Below are 18,165 nucleotides of genomic sequence, written 5' to 3'. Positions count from 1 at the left end.
CCAGGGGAATACACTTCCCAGAGCCCCAAGAGGAGGAAGGGCCGTGTCCTCCCCTTTGGAGCTTTAAAACAAAACAAAACAACCCCAAACTCTTGGGAGTTCTCGGCCAACGACTTCCAGGATCCCCTTCGTGTGAAGCAGTTCTCTGACGCCGGTAGAGCTTAGCTTTATCTCACTTACAAACAAAACATGATAAACAAATATTTGAAGAGTCAGAATCTTAAAGGACTGCAAGAAACAGATCAGTGTAATAGAACTGTACCCCCTCTACCAGAGGAAAAAAAAAGGGGGAAGAGGGGAAATGATAGGCTTAAAATGCAGTTTTAGACGATTTTTAGATGAGTGAAAAACCCAAAAAATGCAACAGGGGCAGATTGTATTGTCGATTTCCACTATTGTTAACAGAACAGTCAAATAATTCAGAACTTGGCTGCTGAGGACAACAACACATGGAGGGCAAAGACAAGCTTCAGCATGGACTGTGTGATCAATTTCTCAAATCAGGGCCATTGTAATCAATCCTCAGGGAGTTTCTGAACTTGAAAGACAAGCACGTTGTTGTTAATTAGGTGTTTATACAATAGTCACTACAAAGACTGTTCAAATATATTGATGGAAGAAATTTGCACATACTGAGGTATGGGGAAGTCATTCTGGCTTTTACGTATTTAACTTTACACTTTACACTAACTAAAACAGCCTGTTTTGTGGCCTAGTAAACATACATCTGCTTTAACCATTAAAGAAAAGGGTGCAGGACTTCCCTGGTGGTCCAATGGTTAAGAATCCGCCTGCCAATGCAGGGGACATAGGTTCAAGCCCTGGTCCGGGAAGATCCCACATGCCGCGGAGCAACTAGGCCCATGTGCCACAACTACTGAGCCTGTGCTCTAGAGCCCGCGAGCCACAACTACTGAGCCCGCACACAACTGCTGAAGCCTGAGTGCCTAGCGTGCTCCGCAACAAGAGAAGCCACCGCAGTGAGAAGCCCGCGCACCGCAACGTAGAGTAGCCCCCGCTCACCACAACTAGAGAAAGCCTGCGCGCAGCAACAAAGACCCAACACAGCCAAAAATAAATAAATAAATAATAAAAATATATTAATTATTTAAAAAAATTTTTTTAAAAAGTGTGCAGTGTCCAGAAGTAAAGAATGCCCGTCTTGAAGAGAGAAAAATGCCTCCCTTTCTGGGATGTCAATGCTAGCTTTCCTTCAATGATAAGGCTCCCTGGAGCTGAGGCCACGCTGACTCATAATGTGAGTGCTAATGTGTTTTTTGAAACCTTGAAGGAATATACTCCTGTCATGTTTGATGTTCTTTGTTCTGACAAGATATAAAACTGTGCTGAAAACTATGCTTCTTTGGAACAGTTCCTCAGAGCTATCTGAGAGGCTGTCTCCCAAGCTACAGTCTTCAGTTTGGCTCAAATAAAACTCTCTTCTATTCTTATTATAGGTTGATTATTGATTATTTCCATTAACAGTATGACAGAATTGATGTTTCAAAGAAATGAGACTGGAGAGAAGAGAGGAATACCTAAAAATATCCATATATCCATGACAATATATTTTTGCATTTCTCATTTCTGAACATATATTCCTTTTTCTGTTATCCTTAGCAGCTACCTCTTATGGAGCACTTAGTGTGTGCCAGGGACTGCTCCCAACTCTTTAGACTCCGGGATCTCACTTCATCTTCACAACTTTTTTTAGGTAAATACTATTATTTCCTCTATTTTACAGTTTACAACAGAGCCAGAGGCAGAGAGAGTTAAGTAATTTGCCCATGTTACTAAATTAGTAAGTACTAGAGCCAGGTTTCAAAATTTGGCATTTGACAGCCAGAGCCTGAGAGGTAACCATTACACTAATCACATCTTGTATAATCAACATGAACAGAACGTTTAACTTCAATTTTTTCTCCTTCCTGATGCCAGAAAGCTGTAGCCTAACATGGAAATTCAATCCTTTTCACATGCATGTCTATCCAGTGCCCTTAAGGGAAGGTCCAAATACTTTGGCCAGCCTCACGAACAGGAATCTTCCATATGCTTGTTTCCCTCTTCAAACCTGCTTTCCACGCTACATGTCCAGCCATGGTGAATCGCTTGTACTCCTACAAAAAGCTTTTTTGTATCTGCTGTTCCTTCTTGTCATATACTGCTGCTCTATTCATTTCTAGGTCATAGCTTAAATATTCCCTGCTCCAGTAAGACTTCTTGTGAGTTCTTGTCTTGAAGACGAATACAAACCATGCATGATAACCACGACCACAGACTCGGACTCAGGCTGCCTAGGTTGAATACTCGTTCTGCCACTTACTCTGTGAACTTGTCCCTTCTTCTTCATTTGTAAAATGGAAATAATAATAGGATTGATATGAGGAAGATACATGTAATCAATACATGTAAAAGCACTGGAAACTCTGCCTGACTCACGACCACCTACAACAAGTTAGCAAATATTCTCAGATGATAAACACAGGACACATAAATTAGAGATAGTTGGTTTCTAAATAAGTTTTCTTTAGACCATTAAAATATTATCAATAATTAATGTATATCAACTTTTGAATGCTGTGAAAAAAATTAGTAGATACTGCAACCCATTGAAAGTGAGATAAAGGATCACTAAAGTTTATATTGTTCTCCTTTGCTGTTTCCTAAGTCCATTTCAGGAATTTTGAATAAAATCTAACTGAGCTGCAGGCCTCTGTTTCAGGATATTGGGCAGCTACACCAGCCACAAATACCGAAGAATTTCTCCCTGCCAGTCTTTGGTGCTAAGTACACTTTAAAGAATATGACATTCTCCCTGCAACAAAGTAGCACACAGCCAAAGGGAGAAACAGATCAGAAACCAAGATTTAGAAGACTGGACTGTTTCAAGTCAAACTTCAAAACAGAGAAACCAAATTCATAATTATTTCTCTCCAACTTTCAATGCTTCTATGTCCCTAAACTTTCTTACCTACATAACTACCATCCTCCTGGCTGCCAGGAATGAAAACCATGAAGTTAACAGTTGCTTTCCTTTGCTCTTCATATATCATCAATTTATGTTAATGGATTTTAAATTCTAGTGACTCCATGACTGGGGTTTGTTTTTAGTTTTAAATTATTCCATCTTCTCTTCCTTCCAATCTCCCCAAAAGTATTTTGTGTGAGAAGGGGAATGGACACAATTAGATAGGGAAAACTTTGACAAGGGTTGCAGACGACTGATGGGGTGGTGGGCAGGTTTCATTACACTACTTTCTCTGTTTGGGCCTTTCCTTAATAAAAATTTAGGAAGAAATACCATGCGTAGTACAGCTCCAGTGCAAAATGCATTAAAAATGTTAACAGTGTTATCTCTAAACCTTGAGATTATGGGTAATTTCGTTTCTTTCCTTTTTACAGTTCTGTATTTCCTAATCTTTCTATAATGGGCATACATTCCTTTTATAATGAGGATATAAATTACAAAGCCCCAAACCACTTCCAAACCTGATAGAAAAAAAGACTTCTTTAAACCATTCACATGACTATTTCTGATGATTAAAAAAAAAAAAGTACTAAAGTACAGCATAGAGATTAAAAACCCAGATTTGAGGCTTCAACTCCTCGGGTTCAAATGGTAGTTCTGCCTCTTACTAGCTATTAAGTCTTGGGCCAATAAGATAAACTCACAAGAGTAAATTTTTTTTTAAAAAAAGAATTTTTCCTTGTCCAAAGGGTCTGTTTTTCCTGTCCTTTTTCTTAGAGCAACTCCATAAAAAACCCAGGGCTTTTGGATCCTTTCTTTAACCTTTCCATATGCATGAAAATCTTGTTAGAGGCTAAGGAAGCCTCTTACCAAGTTTACAACCCAGAAGCAGTTTTTCAAAGTCCTGGGGTTTTTCCCTTTAGAATGTAAACATCTTAGAAAATAACCCAGTGTCCCAGTCACTGTGGGAGTGTAACGAAGGTGACTTTCAGTGAGTTGTAAATCTGCTAGCAGGGGAGATCAGATATATTTTATTATTCCTTCAGAGAAAGTCAATTAACAAAACATTCCCAAGTAAATTTAAGATGAATTTATCAAAGAATTTGCTGTAAATGGCGGCAGTCACTTCCTCTTATAGGAAAACAAGATACCGTTAATCTTGAGAATGTATGTACCAAGTCGTCAAAAATAGACTAGCACGTAATTGCTTGACTGTATAAATAGTGTTAAATTTCTTTCTCTGTAATCTCTTTCCACAAATTATCTACAACACTGTACTCTGGAAATGCTTATTCAGTAATAAGATTGCTTTCTTTTCGACACTGTGTAGAGAAGACTTTGTGTGTTAGGCGGGAGCTTTATTTCCCCCAAACAATACCTCCGGTTTCCTTATCTGTTAAAAAAAAAGAAAAAGGAAAAACAGCCTAATAGCTTTACCTACCTCATAAGGCTGTTGTGGTCATTTAATGAAGTTAATTTGTATAAAATGATAAGGGACTTATCAATGATTAATGACACTACTTTAGTGATGAGAATAATGAGGCCAAGACAGATTAAGTAACTCACATAACGTTATACCGCTAGCAAGTGGCAGAGCTGGCTGGTAGGAGAGGGAAGCCGGTTGGAGCGCCGGGAAACCTTCAAACCAGGCGACGAGCGACTCGGGCTGCCCTCAACACAGGGCTGCACGAACCTCTCCAAACGGGAGGCTCAGCGGAGGGGAACACAAACTTCCCCCAACCCCATACTCCGCAGCCGGCAGCAGCTTCTCTTACTTTCCCCGAGGACGAGGGCCAGGGCTTCGCTGGCTCCCCGCCCAGGCTTGGAGAGCCGAGGCTTGGAGGGGCCCCGGGAATTGAAGACCCATCTACCTGAGGGGAAGGTGGGCAACAGCCCACCCCTCCTACAGCGAAAGCGCCGCCTTCCCACTACAGGGGGCCCCTTGACCACTTCCCAGAATTCCCTAGACCTGCCGTCCAGAAGCGGAAGTGCTCTGGGCTGCACGGACCTCAGACTACACCTCCCAGAATGCCCGAGAGAAACGGCGACCACGGTCCGCCCCCCCGAAGAGGAAGTACTTCCGAGTACCCTGAGCTTCTAGGCACTGAATTCTTGTAGGGGGTTCCTGAAACACTCAGGCTAGAGGAATTTTAAGAGCTGGTTGTTGTTGTTGTTGTTATAAAATTGCCTTAATTCAGTTCTCTCCGCATTACAAGCCGGCAGCGGCCTGCCATGCTCCTTACAATACTGAGCCTGTAATTGCTGTTATCAAAATATACATCTGTGTCACCATAAAAAAACCCGCAATTGCTGCCCCTCACGCCTTACAAAAAGAAATGCCAGCGCGGAGTTTGGCAAAGTTGTCCCATTTGGCGCTGCTACTGTCTTTCTTGGTGGCTCCTACCCATTCTGTTATTGAAAGCTAAGCATCTCTTTAGCCATGGGCAAGGGGCTTGAGAGGAGGTCAGGGTAGGGAGAAGAGGAGTCCGTAGTAAAACCTTAAAGAGCTGCCTATAGGAATAAGGATAAAAGGGTAATGGACCGCCTTTGGGGGAGACTGAAACCAAACTCCAAATTACCTCAATTACTTGAAATTGAATTAGTGAACATTTTTTGTTAGTATCTTCACGCATCTAAAAAACAAATGAAGGGCTTCCCTGGTGGCGCAGTGGTTGAGAGTCTGCCTGCCGATGCAGGGGACACGGGTTCATGCCCCGGTCTGGGAGGATCCCACATGCCGCGTAACGGCTAGGCCCGTGAGCCATGGCCGCTGGGCCTGCGCGTCCGGAGCCTGTGCTCCGCAAGGGGAGAGGCCACAACAGTGAGAGGCCCGCCTACCGCAAAAAAAAAAAAACAAAAAAAACAAAAAAAAAAACCAAATGAAAACTCTCTAGGGAAGAGAGCATCATCATAGGCTTCAAATTATTTCTATAATTTAAAAACATATTAATATTGGACAATGTAGTCCTTGAAGAAAAAAGCATTATAAGATATACAAAGAAACAATAAGTTTCAAATTATCATGAATAACAGCTTCACATAATGTAAAAGCAAACTTGAAAAAGCAAAATTGACAGAACCACAAGGAGAAAAGCAAAATTCTCAGTTAGAATGGGAGTTTTCAATACATATTTAGGAAGAAATGTGGAACTTTAAAAGCATATACTAAAACAGAAGAGAAGCTGAATCTGAAAATTAAAACATCCCCCTCGGGAATTTAATAAACAAATGACAAAAAATACAGTAAGTATATGGAAGGAAATGAGATTCATGAAATAGAAAACAAAGTAAGTGGATTTTTAAAAAAGGGCCAAAAGAACATTCTGTGACTAAAACAATAAAATTGACAAAGTCCAGTAACAGTGATCAAGAAAAAAAAGACAGAAATGGCATTATTACCAATTTCAGAAGTTACATAGGGAACATCACTAAAGATTTTAACAGAACATTTTGAGGAATATTATAATGATAAATTTGAAAATATATGTGAAATGGTTATAAATTCCTAGAACGATCACATTTAAAACTAAAATAAAATTACACAAAAATTACACATAATACCTAGTAATAAAATGTTGAAATTTTTACCTCCAAGAATGAAAACCAGGAGCATTCCCTGGCAGTCCAGTGGTTAGGACTCTGTGCTTCTTCTGCAGCGGGCCCGGGTTTGATCCCTGGTTGGGGAACTAAGATCCTGCAAGCCACAGCCTACTGATGGTAATGCTCTTAGTTACAAATGCCTGAGGCACTCACCTGGGCTCCGAATTACTCACACAGAGCCCCACAGACATTTCCCCCACTGGGGCCAGTGTTGTGGCTGGGCCAGCCTTTATGGTTCTTATTATTATCACAAGACACACTTCAGCAAAAAAACATTAGGGAAACCACTGGGCTTTCCTGGTGGCGCAGTGGTTAAGAATCCGCTTGCCAATGCAGGGGACACAGGTTTGAACCCTGGTCCAGGAAGATCCCACGTGCCACGGAGCAACTAAGCCTGTGCGCCGCAACTACTGAGCCTGCGAGCCACAACTACTGAAGCCCATGTGCCTAGAGCCTGTGCTCCACAACAAGAGAAGCCACCGTGATGAGAAGCCTGCACGCCTCAACAAAGAGTAGCCCCGCTCGCCGCAGCTAGAGAAAGCCCGTGCACAGCAACGAAGACCCAATGCAGCCAAAAATAAAATAAATTAATTAAAAAAAAACACATTAGAGAACTTTGAAAAACAAGATTACTCACAGATACTCTCCTTTCTACCTTGCTGTGTGGCCTTTGGGCATGCAGTAGTCACTGATCTTATACCATGTTCCCGTTAAAAGTTCCACTTCGGTAGCTGGATATGCCTGGATTCTCAGAATTCCTACTTGGTAGAGAGAGCTCCGCCCTGGGGCCCTGCCTTTATTAGGCTTCAGGGGTGGGGTGTGTGGGGTTTCACGTAGGTTCACTCATTATCGTGAAGCATACGAGTGAGAATTAGGGTGTGGGAGAGTGGAGGCAGGCTCACTCAAGTCGTCAGGTATCTAGATTGCCAGGGGCTTCTGAAATGGGAACTTCATGGGTGTGGGTGGCCTAGTGGTTATCCTTATCTGGTTGCTTTGCTAGGAGCTGTGTCATACAGCGGCAATATGTTTATACAAAACGGATGTCTTTTCATAAATCGTAGCAGTGTTCTCTTAGGTCAGTCTCCCAAGGCAACAGAAATAAAAGAAAAAAATAAACAAATGGGACCTAATCAACCTTATAAGCTTTTGCACAGAAGAGGAAACCATAAACAAAATGAAAAGACCACCTACAGACTGGGAGAAAATATCTGCAAATAATGCAACCAAAAAGGGCTTAATTTCAAAAATATACAAACAGCTCATACAACTCAATAACAAAAAAAAAAAAAAAAAGAAAAAGAAAAGAAAAAAAAACCCAAAACAACCCAATCAAAAGCATGGGCAGAAGACCTAAACAGACACTTCTCCAAAGAAGACATACAGATGGCCAATAGGCACATGAAAAGATGCTCAACATCACTAATTATTAGAGAAATGCAAATCAAAACTACAATGAGGTATCACCTCACACCGGTCAGAATGGCCATCATCAAAAAGTCTACAAATAATAAATATTGGAGAGGGTGTGGAGGAAATGGCAATCTCCTACACTGTTGGTGGGAATGCACATTGGTGCAGCCACTGTGTAAAACAGTATGGAGGTCCCTTAAAAAACCTAAAACTAGAGTTACCATACAATCCAGCAATCCCACTCCTGGGCATATATCAGAGAAAACTCTAATTCAAAAAGATGCATGCACCCCATTGTTCACAGCACTATTTACAGTAGCCAAGACATGGGTGCAATCTAAATGTCCATCGACAGATGAATGGATAAAAAAGACGTGATAGGGCTTCCCTGGTGGCGCAGTGGTTGAGAGTCCGCCTGCGGATGCAGGGGACACGGGTTCGTGCCCCGGCCCGGGAAGATTCCACATGCCATGGAGCGGCTGGGCCCGTGAGCCATGGCCGCTGAGCCTGCGCGTCCGGAGCCTGTGCTCCGCAACGGGAGAGGCCACAGCGGTGAGAGGCCAGTGAGATGTGATATACATATATATACACACACACACATATACACAATAGAATACTACTCAGCCATAAAAAAGAACAAAATAATGCCATTTGCAGCAACATGGATGGACCTACAGATTATCATATTAAGTGAAGTCAAAAAGAGAAAGACAAATATCACAAGATATCACCTACATATCATCTCTAAAAAAATGATACAAATGAACCTATTTACAAAACAGAAACGGACACACAGACACAGAAAACAAACTTACAGTTACCAAAGGGGAAAGGGGGGAAGGGATAAAAAGAGTTTGGGATTAACAAACTACCATGTATAGAAGAAATGAACCAGGTCCTACTGTATAGCACAGGGAACTATATTTACCTTGTAATAAACTATAATGGAAAAGAATATGAAAAAGGATATATATATGTATAACTGAATAACCTTGCTGCACACCAGAAACTAACACAACATTGTATATCAACTATACTTCAATTAAAAAACAGAAAAGAAAAAAATAGATGTCTTTTTAAATGGATGTCTTGGCAATCAAAAGCTTAATGTCAGGCATTTACACTACAGGGTTCAATACCAGTCAGGGTTCACTTAGGAAAGCCACGTCACTATGATTTTAGAGATAAGGGAATTTTAAAATAGGAATTAGACCATACACAAATGTGGAAGGAAAAATCAGAGCTTGTCAGAATTCTGAGAATCCAGGCATATCTAAGAGGAAGCATGGTACGAGATCGGTGAATTCTGTGAACACAAGCCCAATTGCCACAATTCGTTTTTTGTAAAATGACTTCCCGGGTCACAAGCAATGATGGATGGAATACAATGACAGAGAATAAAGCATTCTGTAAGGTCCACAGATGGTACTTCTATCAGAAGCGCTGGAAGAGGAAAGGCAGTTCCATATCTACAGCAACCGGTTTTTCCAGTGAAAAGAAAGTGCTGTCCCTTCCATGATGGAAGTGGTCTCATGTAATCAAATTCCCAGAAGGGGGTTGGGGAGTCTCCTTTGGAGAACAGCACCCAAATCTTCCTCCTCATGCAACTGATCACACAGAACTCCTCATGAGTTCACAGGCATGGGCTGTGAAATGGGAGTCGCTGTAGAAGGAACGGGAGCTCTGGGAATTTGAGCCACTTGCTTGTGCAACTCACTTGGGACTTTGAGCCCAGTCTCATACGTATCACTTCCACTAGATGATGAAGTGCCGCTGGTATGCCCAAATGTATGACTTCATTGCATAACTTTCTGGCTCATGGCCATGTGTTTAGTTGTAACTAGGGACCAATAAAGCCAGAAGCTGCTTTCACAGAAGGAGTAATGTCACATGCAGAGGATGACATAACTCTGCTCCCAAATCCTAAATATTTGTGTTGTGATCTCCATGCAGCATCCCTATCTGTCAGAGACACTGCCTACATTACCAGGTACATATAACACAGACATTACCGGGGATCATAAAATTATTTTGGTAAAGAGCCATGTAGTAAATGGTTTAGGCTTTGCAGACCGCTCAATCTCGGTCACAACTACTCAATTCTGCCATTTTAGCACGAAAGCACCCGTAGGCAATATATGAGTGGTCATGGTTGTTTCAATAAAATCTTATTTACAGAAACAAGTGGCAGCCAGATTTGACCCATGGATTGTAGTTTGCCAATCCTTGAACTACACTGTGAAACAAGATTGGACAGTGACGTAGCCCGGAGCTGGGTCAATAAAAATGTATAGATAGGGACTTCCCTGGTGGCGCAGTGGTTGAGGGTCCGCCTGCCGATGCAGGGGACACGGGTTCGTGCCCCGGTCCAGGGGGATCCCGCGTGCCGCGGAGCAGCTGGGCCTGTGGGCCGTGGCCACTGGGCCTGCGCGTCCGGAGCCTGTGCTCTGCAGCGGGAGAGGCCACAACAGTGAGAGGCCTGCGTGCCGCAAAAAAAAAAAAAAAAAAAAAAATGTATTGATAGCCGTACCAGATGAAACTGAACTTCAATGGATGATATTTGCTAACAGGTATAGAGAAAAAAAAGCACATGTCAGCTCAGTAGCTGCATATGAGGTGCCAGCAGATATGTTCTCTAGCAATAAAGCCACATCTGGAGGTGCAAATGGCATTAACTCCTAATTAAGTTTACAATAATCCCATGTCATTCTTCAAAATTCACCTGTCTTCTGCACAGGTCAACTGAGTGAACTGAATGGGAATACGATGGAAATCATGATCCCTGCAGCTTTCAGGATACTGCTAGTGGCACTTATCTCTTCAATCCTTACAGTAATATAATACTGCTTTTGGTTTTGTTTTGGTACGTACAAGACAGTTATCGTGTTCACTTGTCCTTTCTTATCAAAATTGCCCTTGTACCATGGGCTAGAGAACCAAGGTGAGGATTCTGCCAGCTGGTTATTCCAATTGCAACTCTGCATTTTGGAACTTGGTAAATAACCAGAGGATGAATGCAGGGATCCATTTAGATCAGCTCATGTGGATGGACCCAAGCAAAAACATCCCTTAATTATTTGTCATTTATAAGTCCCTGTAACTAACCAGTAAACCACAATGCCATTTTGGGGTGCAGGAGTTAATGTCAGCTCTAGTGTCTAGTGCTTCCTTCATCTTCTGGTGATTTCCACTTACCTAATGCACAACCTCCATAAAATGTGGCTGGAAGTCATGTTGAAGAAGTCTAGGGATGATCTATGGTATTGGTAGTAAACCAGGCTATATCCTCCCTCAAGGGGACCCGGCCTGCCCTTCATTCAAGATGCTCTGGAAATGGGAACTGACTCATGTTATGGAATTGGCTGAGGGACCACAACTTTCATGTTGATTCCGGTCAGACATGCTCATCAGACCTAGAGCTTTTCTCCTGATTCAAATCAAGTAGGGTATTAGTAGACTTCCCATTTATTTCAGCCCTAGAGATAGCACATGAGCAAATGTAAAAAATCTGTGTATCAAAGCATTCTAATGAGCCCTTTCATTTTGCTGTTCATTGTGAAAAACACGCTCACTTTATCTCTGCCAATGAAGTGTTTCCACTTGACCAATGATGCCCCACGATCCCATTAGCCTCACTGAATTTAGGGAGCCCATTATGATGACATAATTTCCCTCTCATTCCTGGCCTGCAGAGAAGAGTAGCTACAGAGCATTCCACGACTGCTAACGCTCCCCTCACCAATACGTTTCTTAAACCTCTGGCAAAGGAAGTGTCCTCTGAGCCCTCCCAGGGCACACAGGGGGTTTGGGTGAGCAGATCTTATGTGATAAATCCACTCCAGCGGTCTGGCATTCCTATGCCTTTGTAAACCTTCTACAGCAGTGGTTCTCAGCTGGGGACACTTTTGGTCCCCCCTCCCAGGAAATATGTGGCAGTGTCTTGAGACTTTTTTCTTTAAGGAGCTGTGTTATGAATGAGCCCCACGTGGCTGGTGCACACGGAGGTATCAAGGCACTTTTTTTTTTTTTTTTTTTTTTTTTTTTTGCGGTACACGGGCCTCTCACTGTTTTGGTCTCTCCCGCTGCGGAGCACAGGCTCTGGACGCGCAGGCTCAGCGGCCATGGCTCACGGGCCCAGCTGCCCCGCAGCATGTGGGATCTTCCCGGACCGGGGCACAAACCCGTGTCCCCTGCATCGGCAGGCGGACTCTCAATCACTGCGCCACCAGGGAAGCCCTCAAGGCACTTTTTATTGTTACAACTAGGGTGGCAGGGAAGAGTATGTGCCACTGGCCCATCTTACATTGCACAGGACAGTTCCCAACAACAAAGAGCTATCCAGTTCAAAATGTCAGTCATGCCAACGTCAAGAAATTTTGCTACAACATACTTAGAAAGTTCTGGCATTTTGACTTTAGCATACGCTAACTTTGGGTACAGGTTTCAGTCATTTGAGCAAACTGTTGAAGGCATGCCCAGGTAGCCAAGCTAACACGCTGAGTCTGGAATGGGTGTTGAATGCACTCGTATCAACAAATCCAGCCTAATCCAATATTACATTACTTCCACCTGCTTCAATACCTACAAAATCCACACACATTATTTCTCAGGTTTCTATTGATATAAATTATAAAATTCCTTATTTTAGCAGATAGTGTCTCCTCATGGTCATCCTTTATACCCGGTGGGTACCCACCCCTTCCCTGCTCCCATCCCCATTTCAAGGACTCTAGTCTGATTACTAGGTCTAGAAAAACGAGAGGTAGTGGAGGCAAGTCTTGAGGCTCTACAGTCCCCTGCAAGGGAACTATCTCAGAGTAGAGGCAGACTTCCTTCTAATAGTACAGCAGGCTCAACTGAGAGGTCACAGGTCAGAGTTCACAGGCTTCAGCTTTGTTGGAATCTGCCCATATATTTCCACCTCAAATTTCCAGGATTCTACTCCTTCCCACTGATGCCCTATGACATAAGAGAATGTACAAGGTTGTGAATCAATGTGTTGTCATTCAGCCACTGACTGAATTTGACTTTGGATCCCCTTAAAAAAAAAAAAAAAAAGGGAAGGAAAGAAAGATAGAAAGGCTGATTATAACAAGTCCCCCAAAGTGTTGCTATGTAGCCAAGCTCAAAGCTAAGACAGAAAATCCCCAGCGGTAAAAATAGATTTCGAGCTCAAGCTATCAACTGGGAGTTGAAACTGAAGGCCCTACAAAGGCCAATGGAACTGGATACAAAGCTAAAGATTTAGTCTTTAGCATAGATGGGAGTCAAGGTTAGAGGAAGCCATGCACTGGGAGTGAGTAGTGAACTACTCAACACTAAGAATGGAAGAGCAGCTCTTTCATTGAATGTGAAGAAAGAAACAGGTAGTCCCTAGTTGCTACCACTGGCTTTGAACCAAACTAAAGAACAAGGTCAACCAGAAGGGCAGATATGAGAATCAAAAAGGAAACCTCTCTGGAATCCTCACTGAACCAAGTCTAAGCTCTGCTCTACTTGTGGTCTTTCACTTACAGAGACAAACCTTTTGGGCTTACCACACAGATCAACAGACTTTTTCTCTGAAGGGCCAGAAAGTAAATATTTTAGGTTTTGTGGGCCCTCAGTGCTCGTCACAACCACTGAACACTGTCAGCACAATGGGAAACACTCAAAGATGGTAAATAAATGGATGGGCCAATAAAGAGCTTTTATGTTCCAATAAAGCTTTAAAGGCAATGAGCCAAGTTGGGCTCACAGGAGGTAGTTTTCCAGCCCTTGACTTAACTCACTAAACTACAAATTACCTTGAGAGCTGGTGGTTTGATATCTACCAAACCAAACAAAACAAGAAAGCCCTAGGATTTCTGACATCTAATGCAATGCAATTTGAGGTAGCATGGACTTTACATACACATGTAAAGGTGTGGTCTAGGAAACCAATCTTGGAAACCTGCCTCTCACATTAAATACATCTTTTGCTGAGTAAAACCCTTTAACCAAGTAAGTGTTAAACATCAGGGAAATGACTAAGAAGTAGGAAATGGTATGCAAACCTCCTCCTTAACAACTTGTTCCCATCATTCTAGGTTTCTTCCCTATGCACATTTTTCCTTAGGGAATCGTTGATAAATTTTACCTCTAAAACTTACCTATTTCCACTCTCTATCTTCAGGATTTGCCCAATCACTGTTACTTGGTAAACAATTAAAAAAAGTTTTTGGGAGGGTAAATTCCTTTTTTCCCACAGCTAATGGTTCTCTGTGTCATAGTGTCTGGAACGACCCAGCTACTTCTCCAGTCACACCAAGCACTTGAAAGGACAAGCCGGTACCCCGAGCTATCCATCCATTCACCCAGTAAGGAAGCCTGATGAGAACTAGGATGTGTAAATTTCTACTGTTGGAATTAAAACAGAATATTCTGGGCTGCATGGATTTATCCTAAACTTCAAATGCATTAATTATAAATATACCGTTACACTGACTAATATTCTGTATCTTTGAATAACCATATACATTTTTTCCTTTTATAATTGATTTCTAGAGGTCTATTCCTTAATTTTGACCATATATATGTATACCTCATGATGATAGGATTTCTTACTGTGAGGGATTAATATGTTCTTAGTAATTTTTAATATTATATTTTACATTATTTTACTACCTATGTTACTATAAAAATAACAGTATTTTACTGGAAAATTGATGCTCAATGAAAAATTTAAAATATGGAATTTAAATGTGGAAAAAAATCCCTGAAAACCTTGCCACTGTTTACATAAGGGTGAATATCCCTTTACAGATGATAGGATGCATTAACACACACACATACATGTTTGATTAAGGTATGTGATGTACCTACCTAAAATACATTAAACTGTTACGTGCTTCTGTCATTAAGTTTAAGCCATCACTTTAACAGATCTGTTATTACATAAGTATCTTAAAATATAAAGACATTCCTATTGAATATTTCACTTTTACAAAATTTAGTAACATTGACATGCTACTCACCTTTTCTATTTGAATTTCCTAATTATAAAGTCCTATTCTATGATTTCTATATCAAAGGGACGCACGTTCTATGTTTTGATATGTACTCAGCAACTTCACTTTGAAAATCAATTTTTCAATCCACCGCTAGGAAAAAGTGTGTAAGTCAGTCATTGAATAAATATGTTTGATGAAATTACCAAATTTCAACAAATAATTTTTTTCTTTTTATCTCAGGTCAGAGAGGACTAACGAGATAGAGAACTTGACAAAAGTAATCTACTTCAAACAGCCTCTTTTCTCTACTTAAGAAGTCTTGATGAAAGTAATGCTAAAACCCTTGGGAGACAATCACATCAAAACCTAGACGGAAATGTGGTGAATAAGAAACCAACGATCAGTTCATTTACTAAGAAATGTCTGTCCTCTGTCACTGTCATTAGTAACTCTGACACTTAAACCTCTGCCTCGACATTCTTGAAAAAAGGGTCAACAGTATGTTTTCTGTATTCCAAGATGAACAATCCATTTTCAGTAAGTCTATACTGTCACAAAAGATAACCAAATTTGTACTGTATAAGAGTCACAGAATATTAGATAGACAAAGTCCAAGATAAGATCCAACTTGAAGCGAGGCTGGGGGGAGACAAATGGAGCTCATCATAACAGGACGATGCCACATTAATATTACAAATTGCAATACTGAGTGGTTTTCTAACACTTCAAATTTTTGTCTCCCTGAATTACTTTTAAGGCCAGATTTAGGTTAACTGCTCTGAATACAAATTTTTATGAAAGTTTGGAGGGGATTGCAACATAATTTTCAAAAAGTTTTTCCTCATTCATTAACTGAACAAATATCGAGCACCTACAAAGTAGCTGACAATGTTCAGACTGTAGATTCAGAACAAACGTCACTGCATTCGTGGAATTTACGTTGTAATGGGCATAAATTTTGGCATGTTCATCATACTTTTGTACAAGGCCTGCTAAAACTAACACTAAGGCTTCTCCCCTAATATTTAATAGAGGTCAAAGTTCAAACTTACTACACCATTTACCAGAGTTCTCTGCCGTGTGGCCTCCTGACTACTGGGACATGTTGAGCTATGGCTGAAACACCGACTTTAATGAAACAAATGATTTTTTTTTCTTTTGAACTTGATGACTGGAAGAATTCACATGACACCTGAGTTGTTTTTGTTTTTTGTTTTAATCATTTTATGGAACTTTTTTCGTGTGTGGGCTCTCTGATGGTCTTACCACTCCTATCACTTTTATAGGATTTATCAGCAGCATGGATTCTGTGATGAATTGTTAGATTGGAGTGCCAACTGAAGCTCTTACCACAGGTCTCACACTTGTAAGGCTTCTCCCCTGTGTGCACTCTTTGATGAGACTGTAGCTGTGAAGACCGACTGAAGACCTTACTGCATCTGTCACATCTGTACGGCTTCTCTCCAGTGTGGACGCTTTGATGAAGCTGAAGACTTGAGGCCTGACTGAAGTGCTTCCCACACTCCCCACACTTATATGGTTTCTCTCCTGTGTGGACCCTCTGATGCATGTCGAGGTTCAGGCTCCACTTGAAGCCCTTCCCACACTCCTCACATCTGTAGGGCTTTTCTCCAGTGTGGACTTTTTGATGGGCTTGAAGGTGTGAACTCCGACCAAAGCTCTTCCCACACTCTTCACATTTGAATGGTTCTTCACTGCTGTGGACTCTCTCATGGGCCAGAAGATTTGAGGCCTGCCTGAAGACTTTCCCACACTCTTCACAATTATACGGTTTCTCTCCGGTGTGGATTCTGCAATGAATTTTAAGATCTGCTCTACGACTGAATCCCTTCCCACACTCTTCACATTTGTATGGTTTCTCACCGGTATGGATCAACTGGTGGATCTGAAGTCGTGAACTCTGATTGAAGCCCTGCCCACACTCCTCACACTTGTAAGGTTTCTCTACACTGTGGGCCTTCTGATGGATTTGAAGATATGAACTCTGACTGAAGCCCTTCCCACATACCTCACATTTATAGGGCTTCTCCCCTGTGTGGACAACCAGATGAACTTGATAATGGGAGTTCCTCCTGAAGCTCTTCCCACACTCATTACATTTGTATGGTTTCTCTCCTGTATGGACTCTTTGATGTGCCTGAAGGTTTGAACTCAGAGTAAAGCCTTTACCACACACATTACATATGTATGATTTCTCTCCAGTGTGGACTCCCTGATGGGCCTGAAGACTTGAAGGCCGACTAAAGCCTTTCCCACATTCCTCACATTTGTAGGGTTTTTCTCCTGTGTGGACCCTCTGATGAATGTATAGATTTGAGCTACAAATGAAGCCCTTCCCACACTCCTCACATTTGTACGGTTTCTCTCCCGTATGGACTCTCTGGTGGGACTGAAGGTGTGAATTCCGACTGAAGCTCTTATCACATGTGTCACATTTGAATGGTTTCTCTCCAGTGTGGACTCTCTGATGGTCCTGAAGGTGAGACGCCTGACTGAAGGCCCTCCCACACTCCTCACAATTATAAGGTTTCTCTCCCGTGTGGACTTTACAATGAATAGTAAGTGCTGACCTACGACTGAAGCCTTTCCCACATTCCCCACATTTGAATGGTTTCTCTACAGTGTGGACTTCCTGAGGAGTCTGCAGCTGTGAGCTCTGACTGAACTCCTTGCCACACTCATCACACGCACTGTGTTTTCCTCCCACGTGAACTCTCTGATGAATATGAAGAACCGAGCTGTAACAGAAGCCTTTTCCACACTCACTGCACATAGGAGACTTCTCTTTTGAGTGTAATTGCTGGTGAAGATCAAAGGTGGAGAGATCGGTGAAGGTTTCTTTACATTCATTACACTGGTAAGGTTTTTGTCCTGTGTGAATCATAGTATTCTGATCCAGTGTTGAAACCCTCGTGCCATCTTTTCTATTATCACTGTAGCCGTAAGATTTTTGACCCTTGTGTACTCCATGAGCATCAAGGTGATGTGAAATCCAGCTGAGGGTGTCAACATCCTCTTTACACCGACACAGTTTATTTTTCATGGAAATTTGCTGGTGTCTATTCTGATAATTCTGTGACTCAGTCAACGAAGTTTTCCTCCAAGAATCCTGGGCTCTCAAAGTTGCAAACCTTGGATTTCCAGTACTACTGGGATCACCTGCTTTATCACTTAATATACGGTTCTCATCTTCAG

Source organism: Hyperoodon ampullatus, assembly GCF_949752795.1.
Source record: "Hyperoodon ampullatus genome assembly, chromosome: 18".
NCBI classification, from domain to species: domain Eukaryota; kingdom Metazoa; phylum Chordata; class Mammalia; order Artiodactyla; family Ziphiidae; genus Hyperoodon; species Hyperoodon ampullatus.
The sequence above is the reverse complement of the archived record's forward strand: the minus strand, read 5'-3'. Positions refer to the sequence as shown.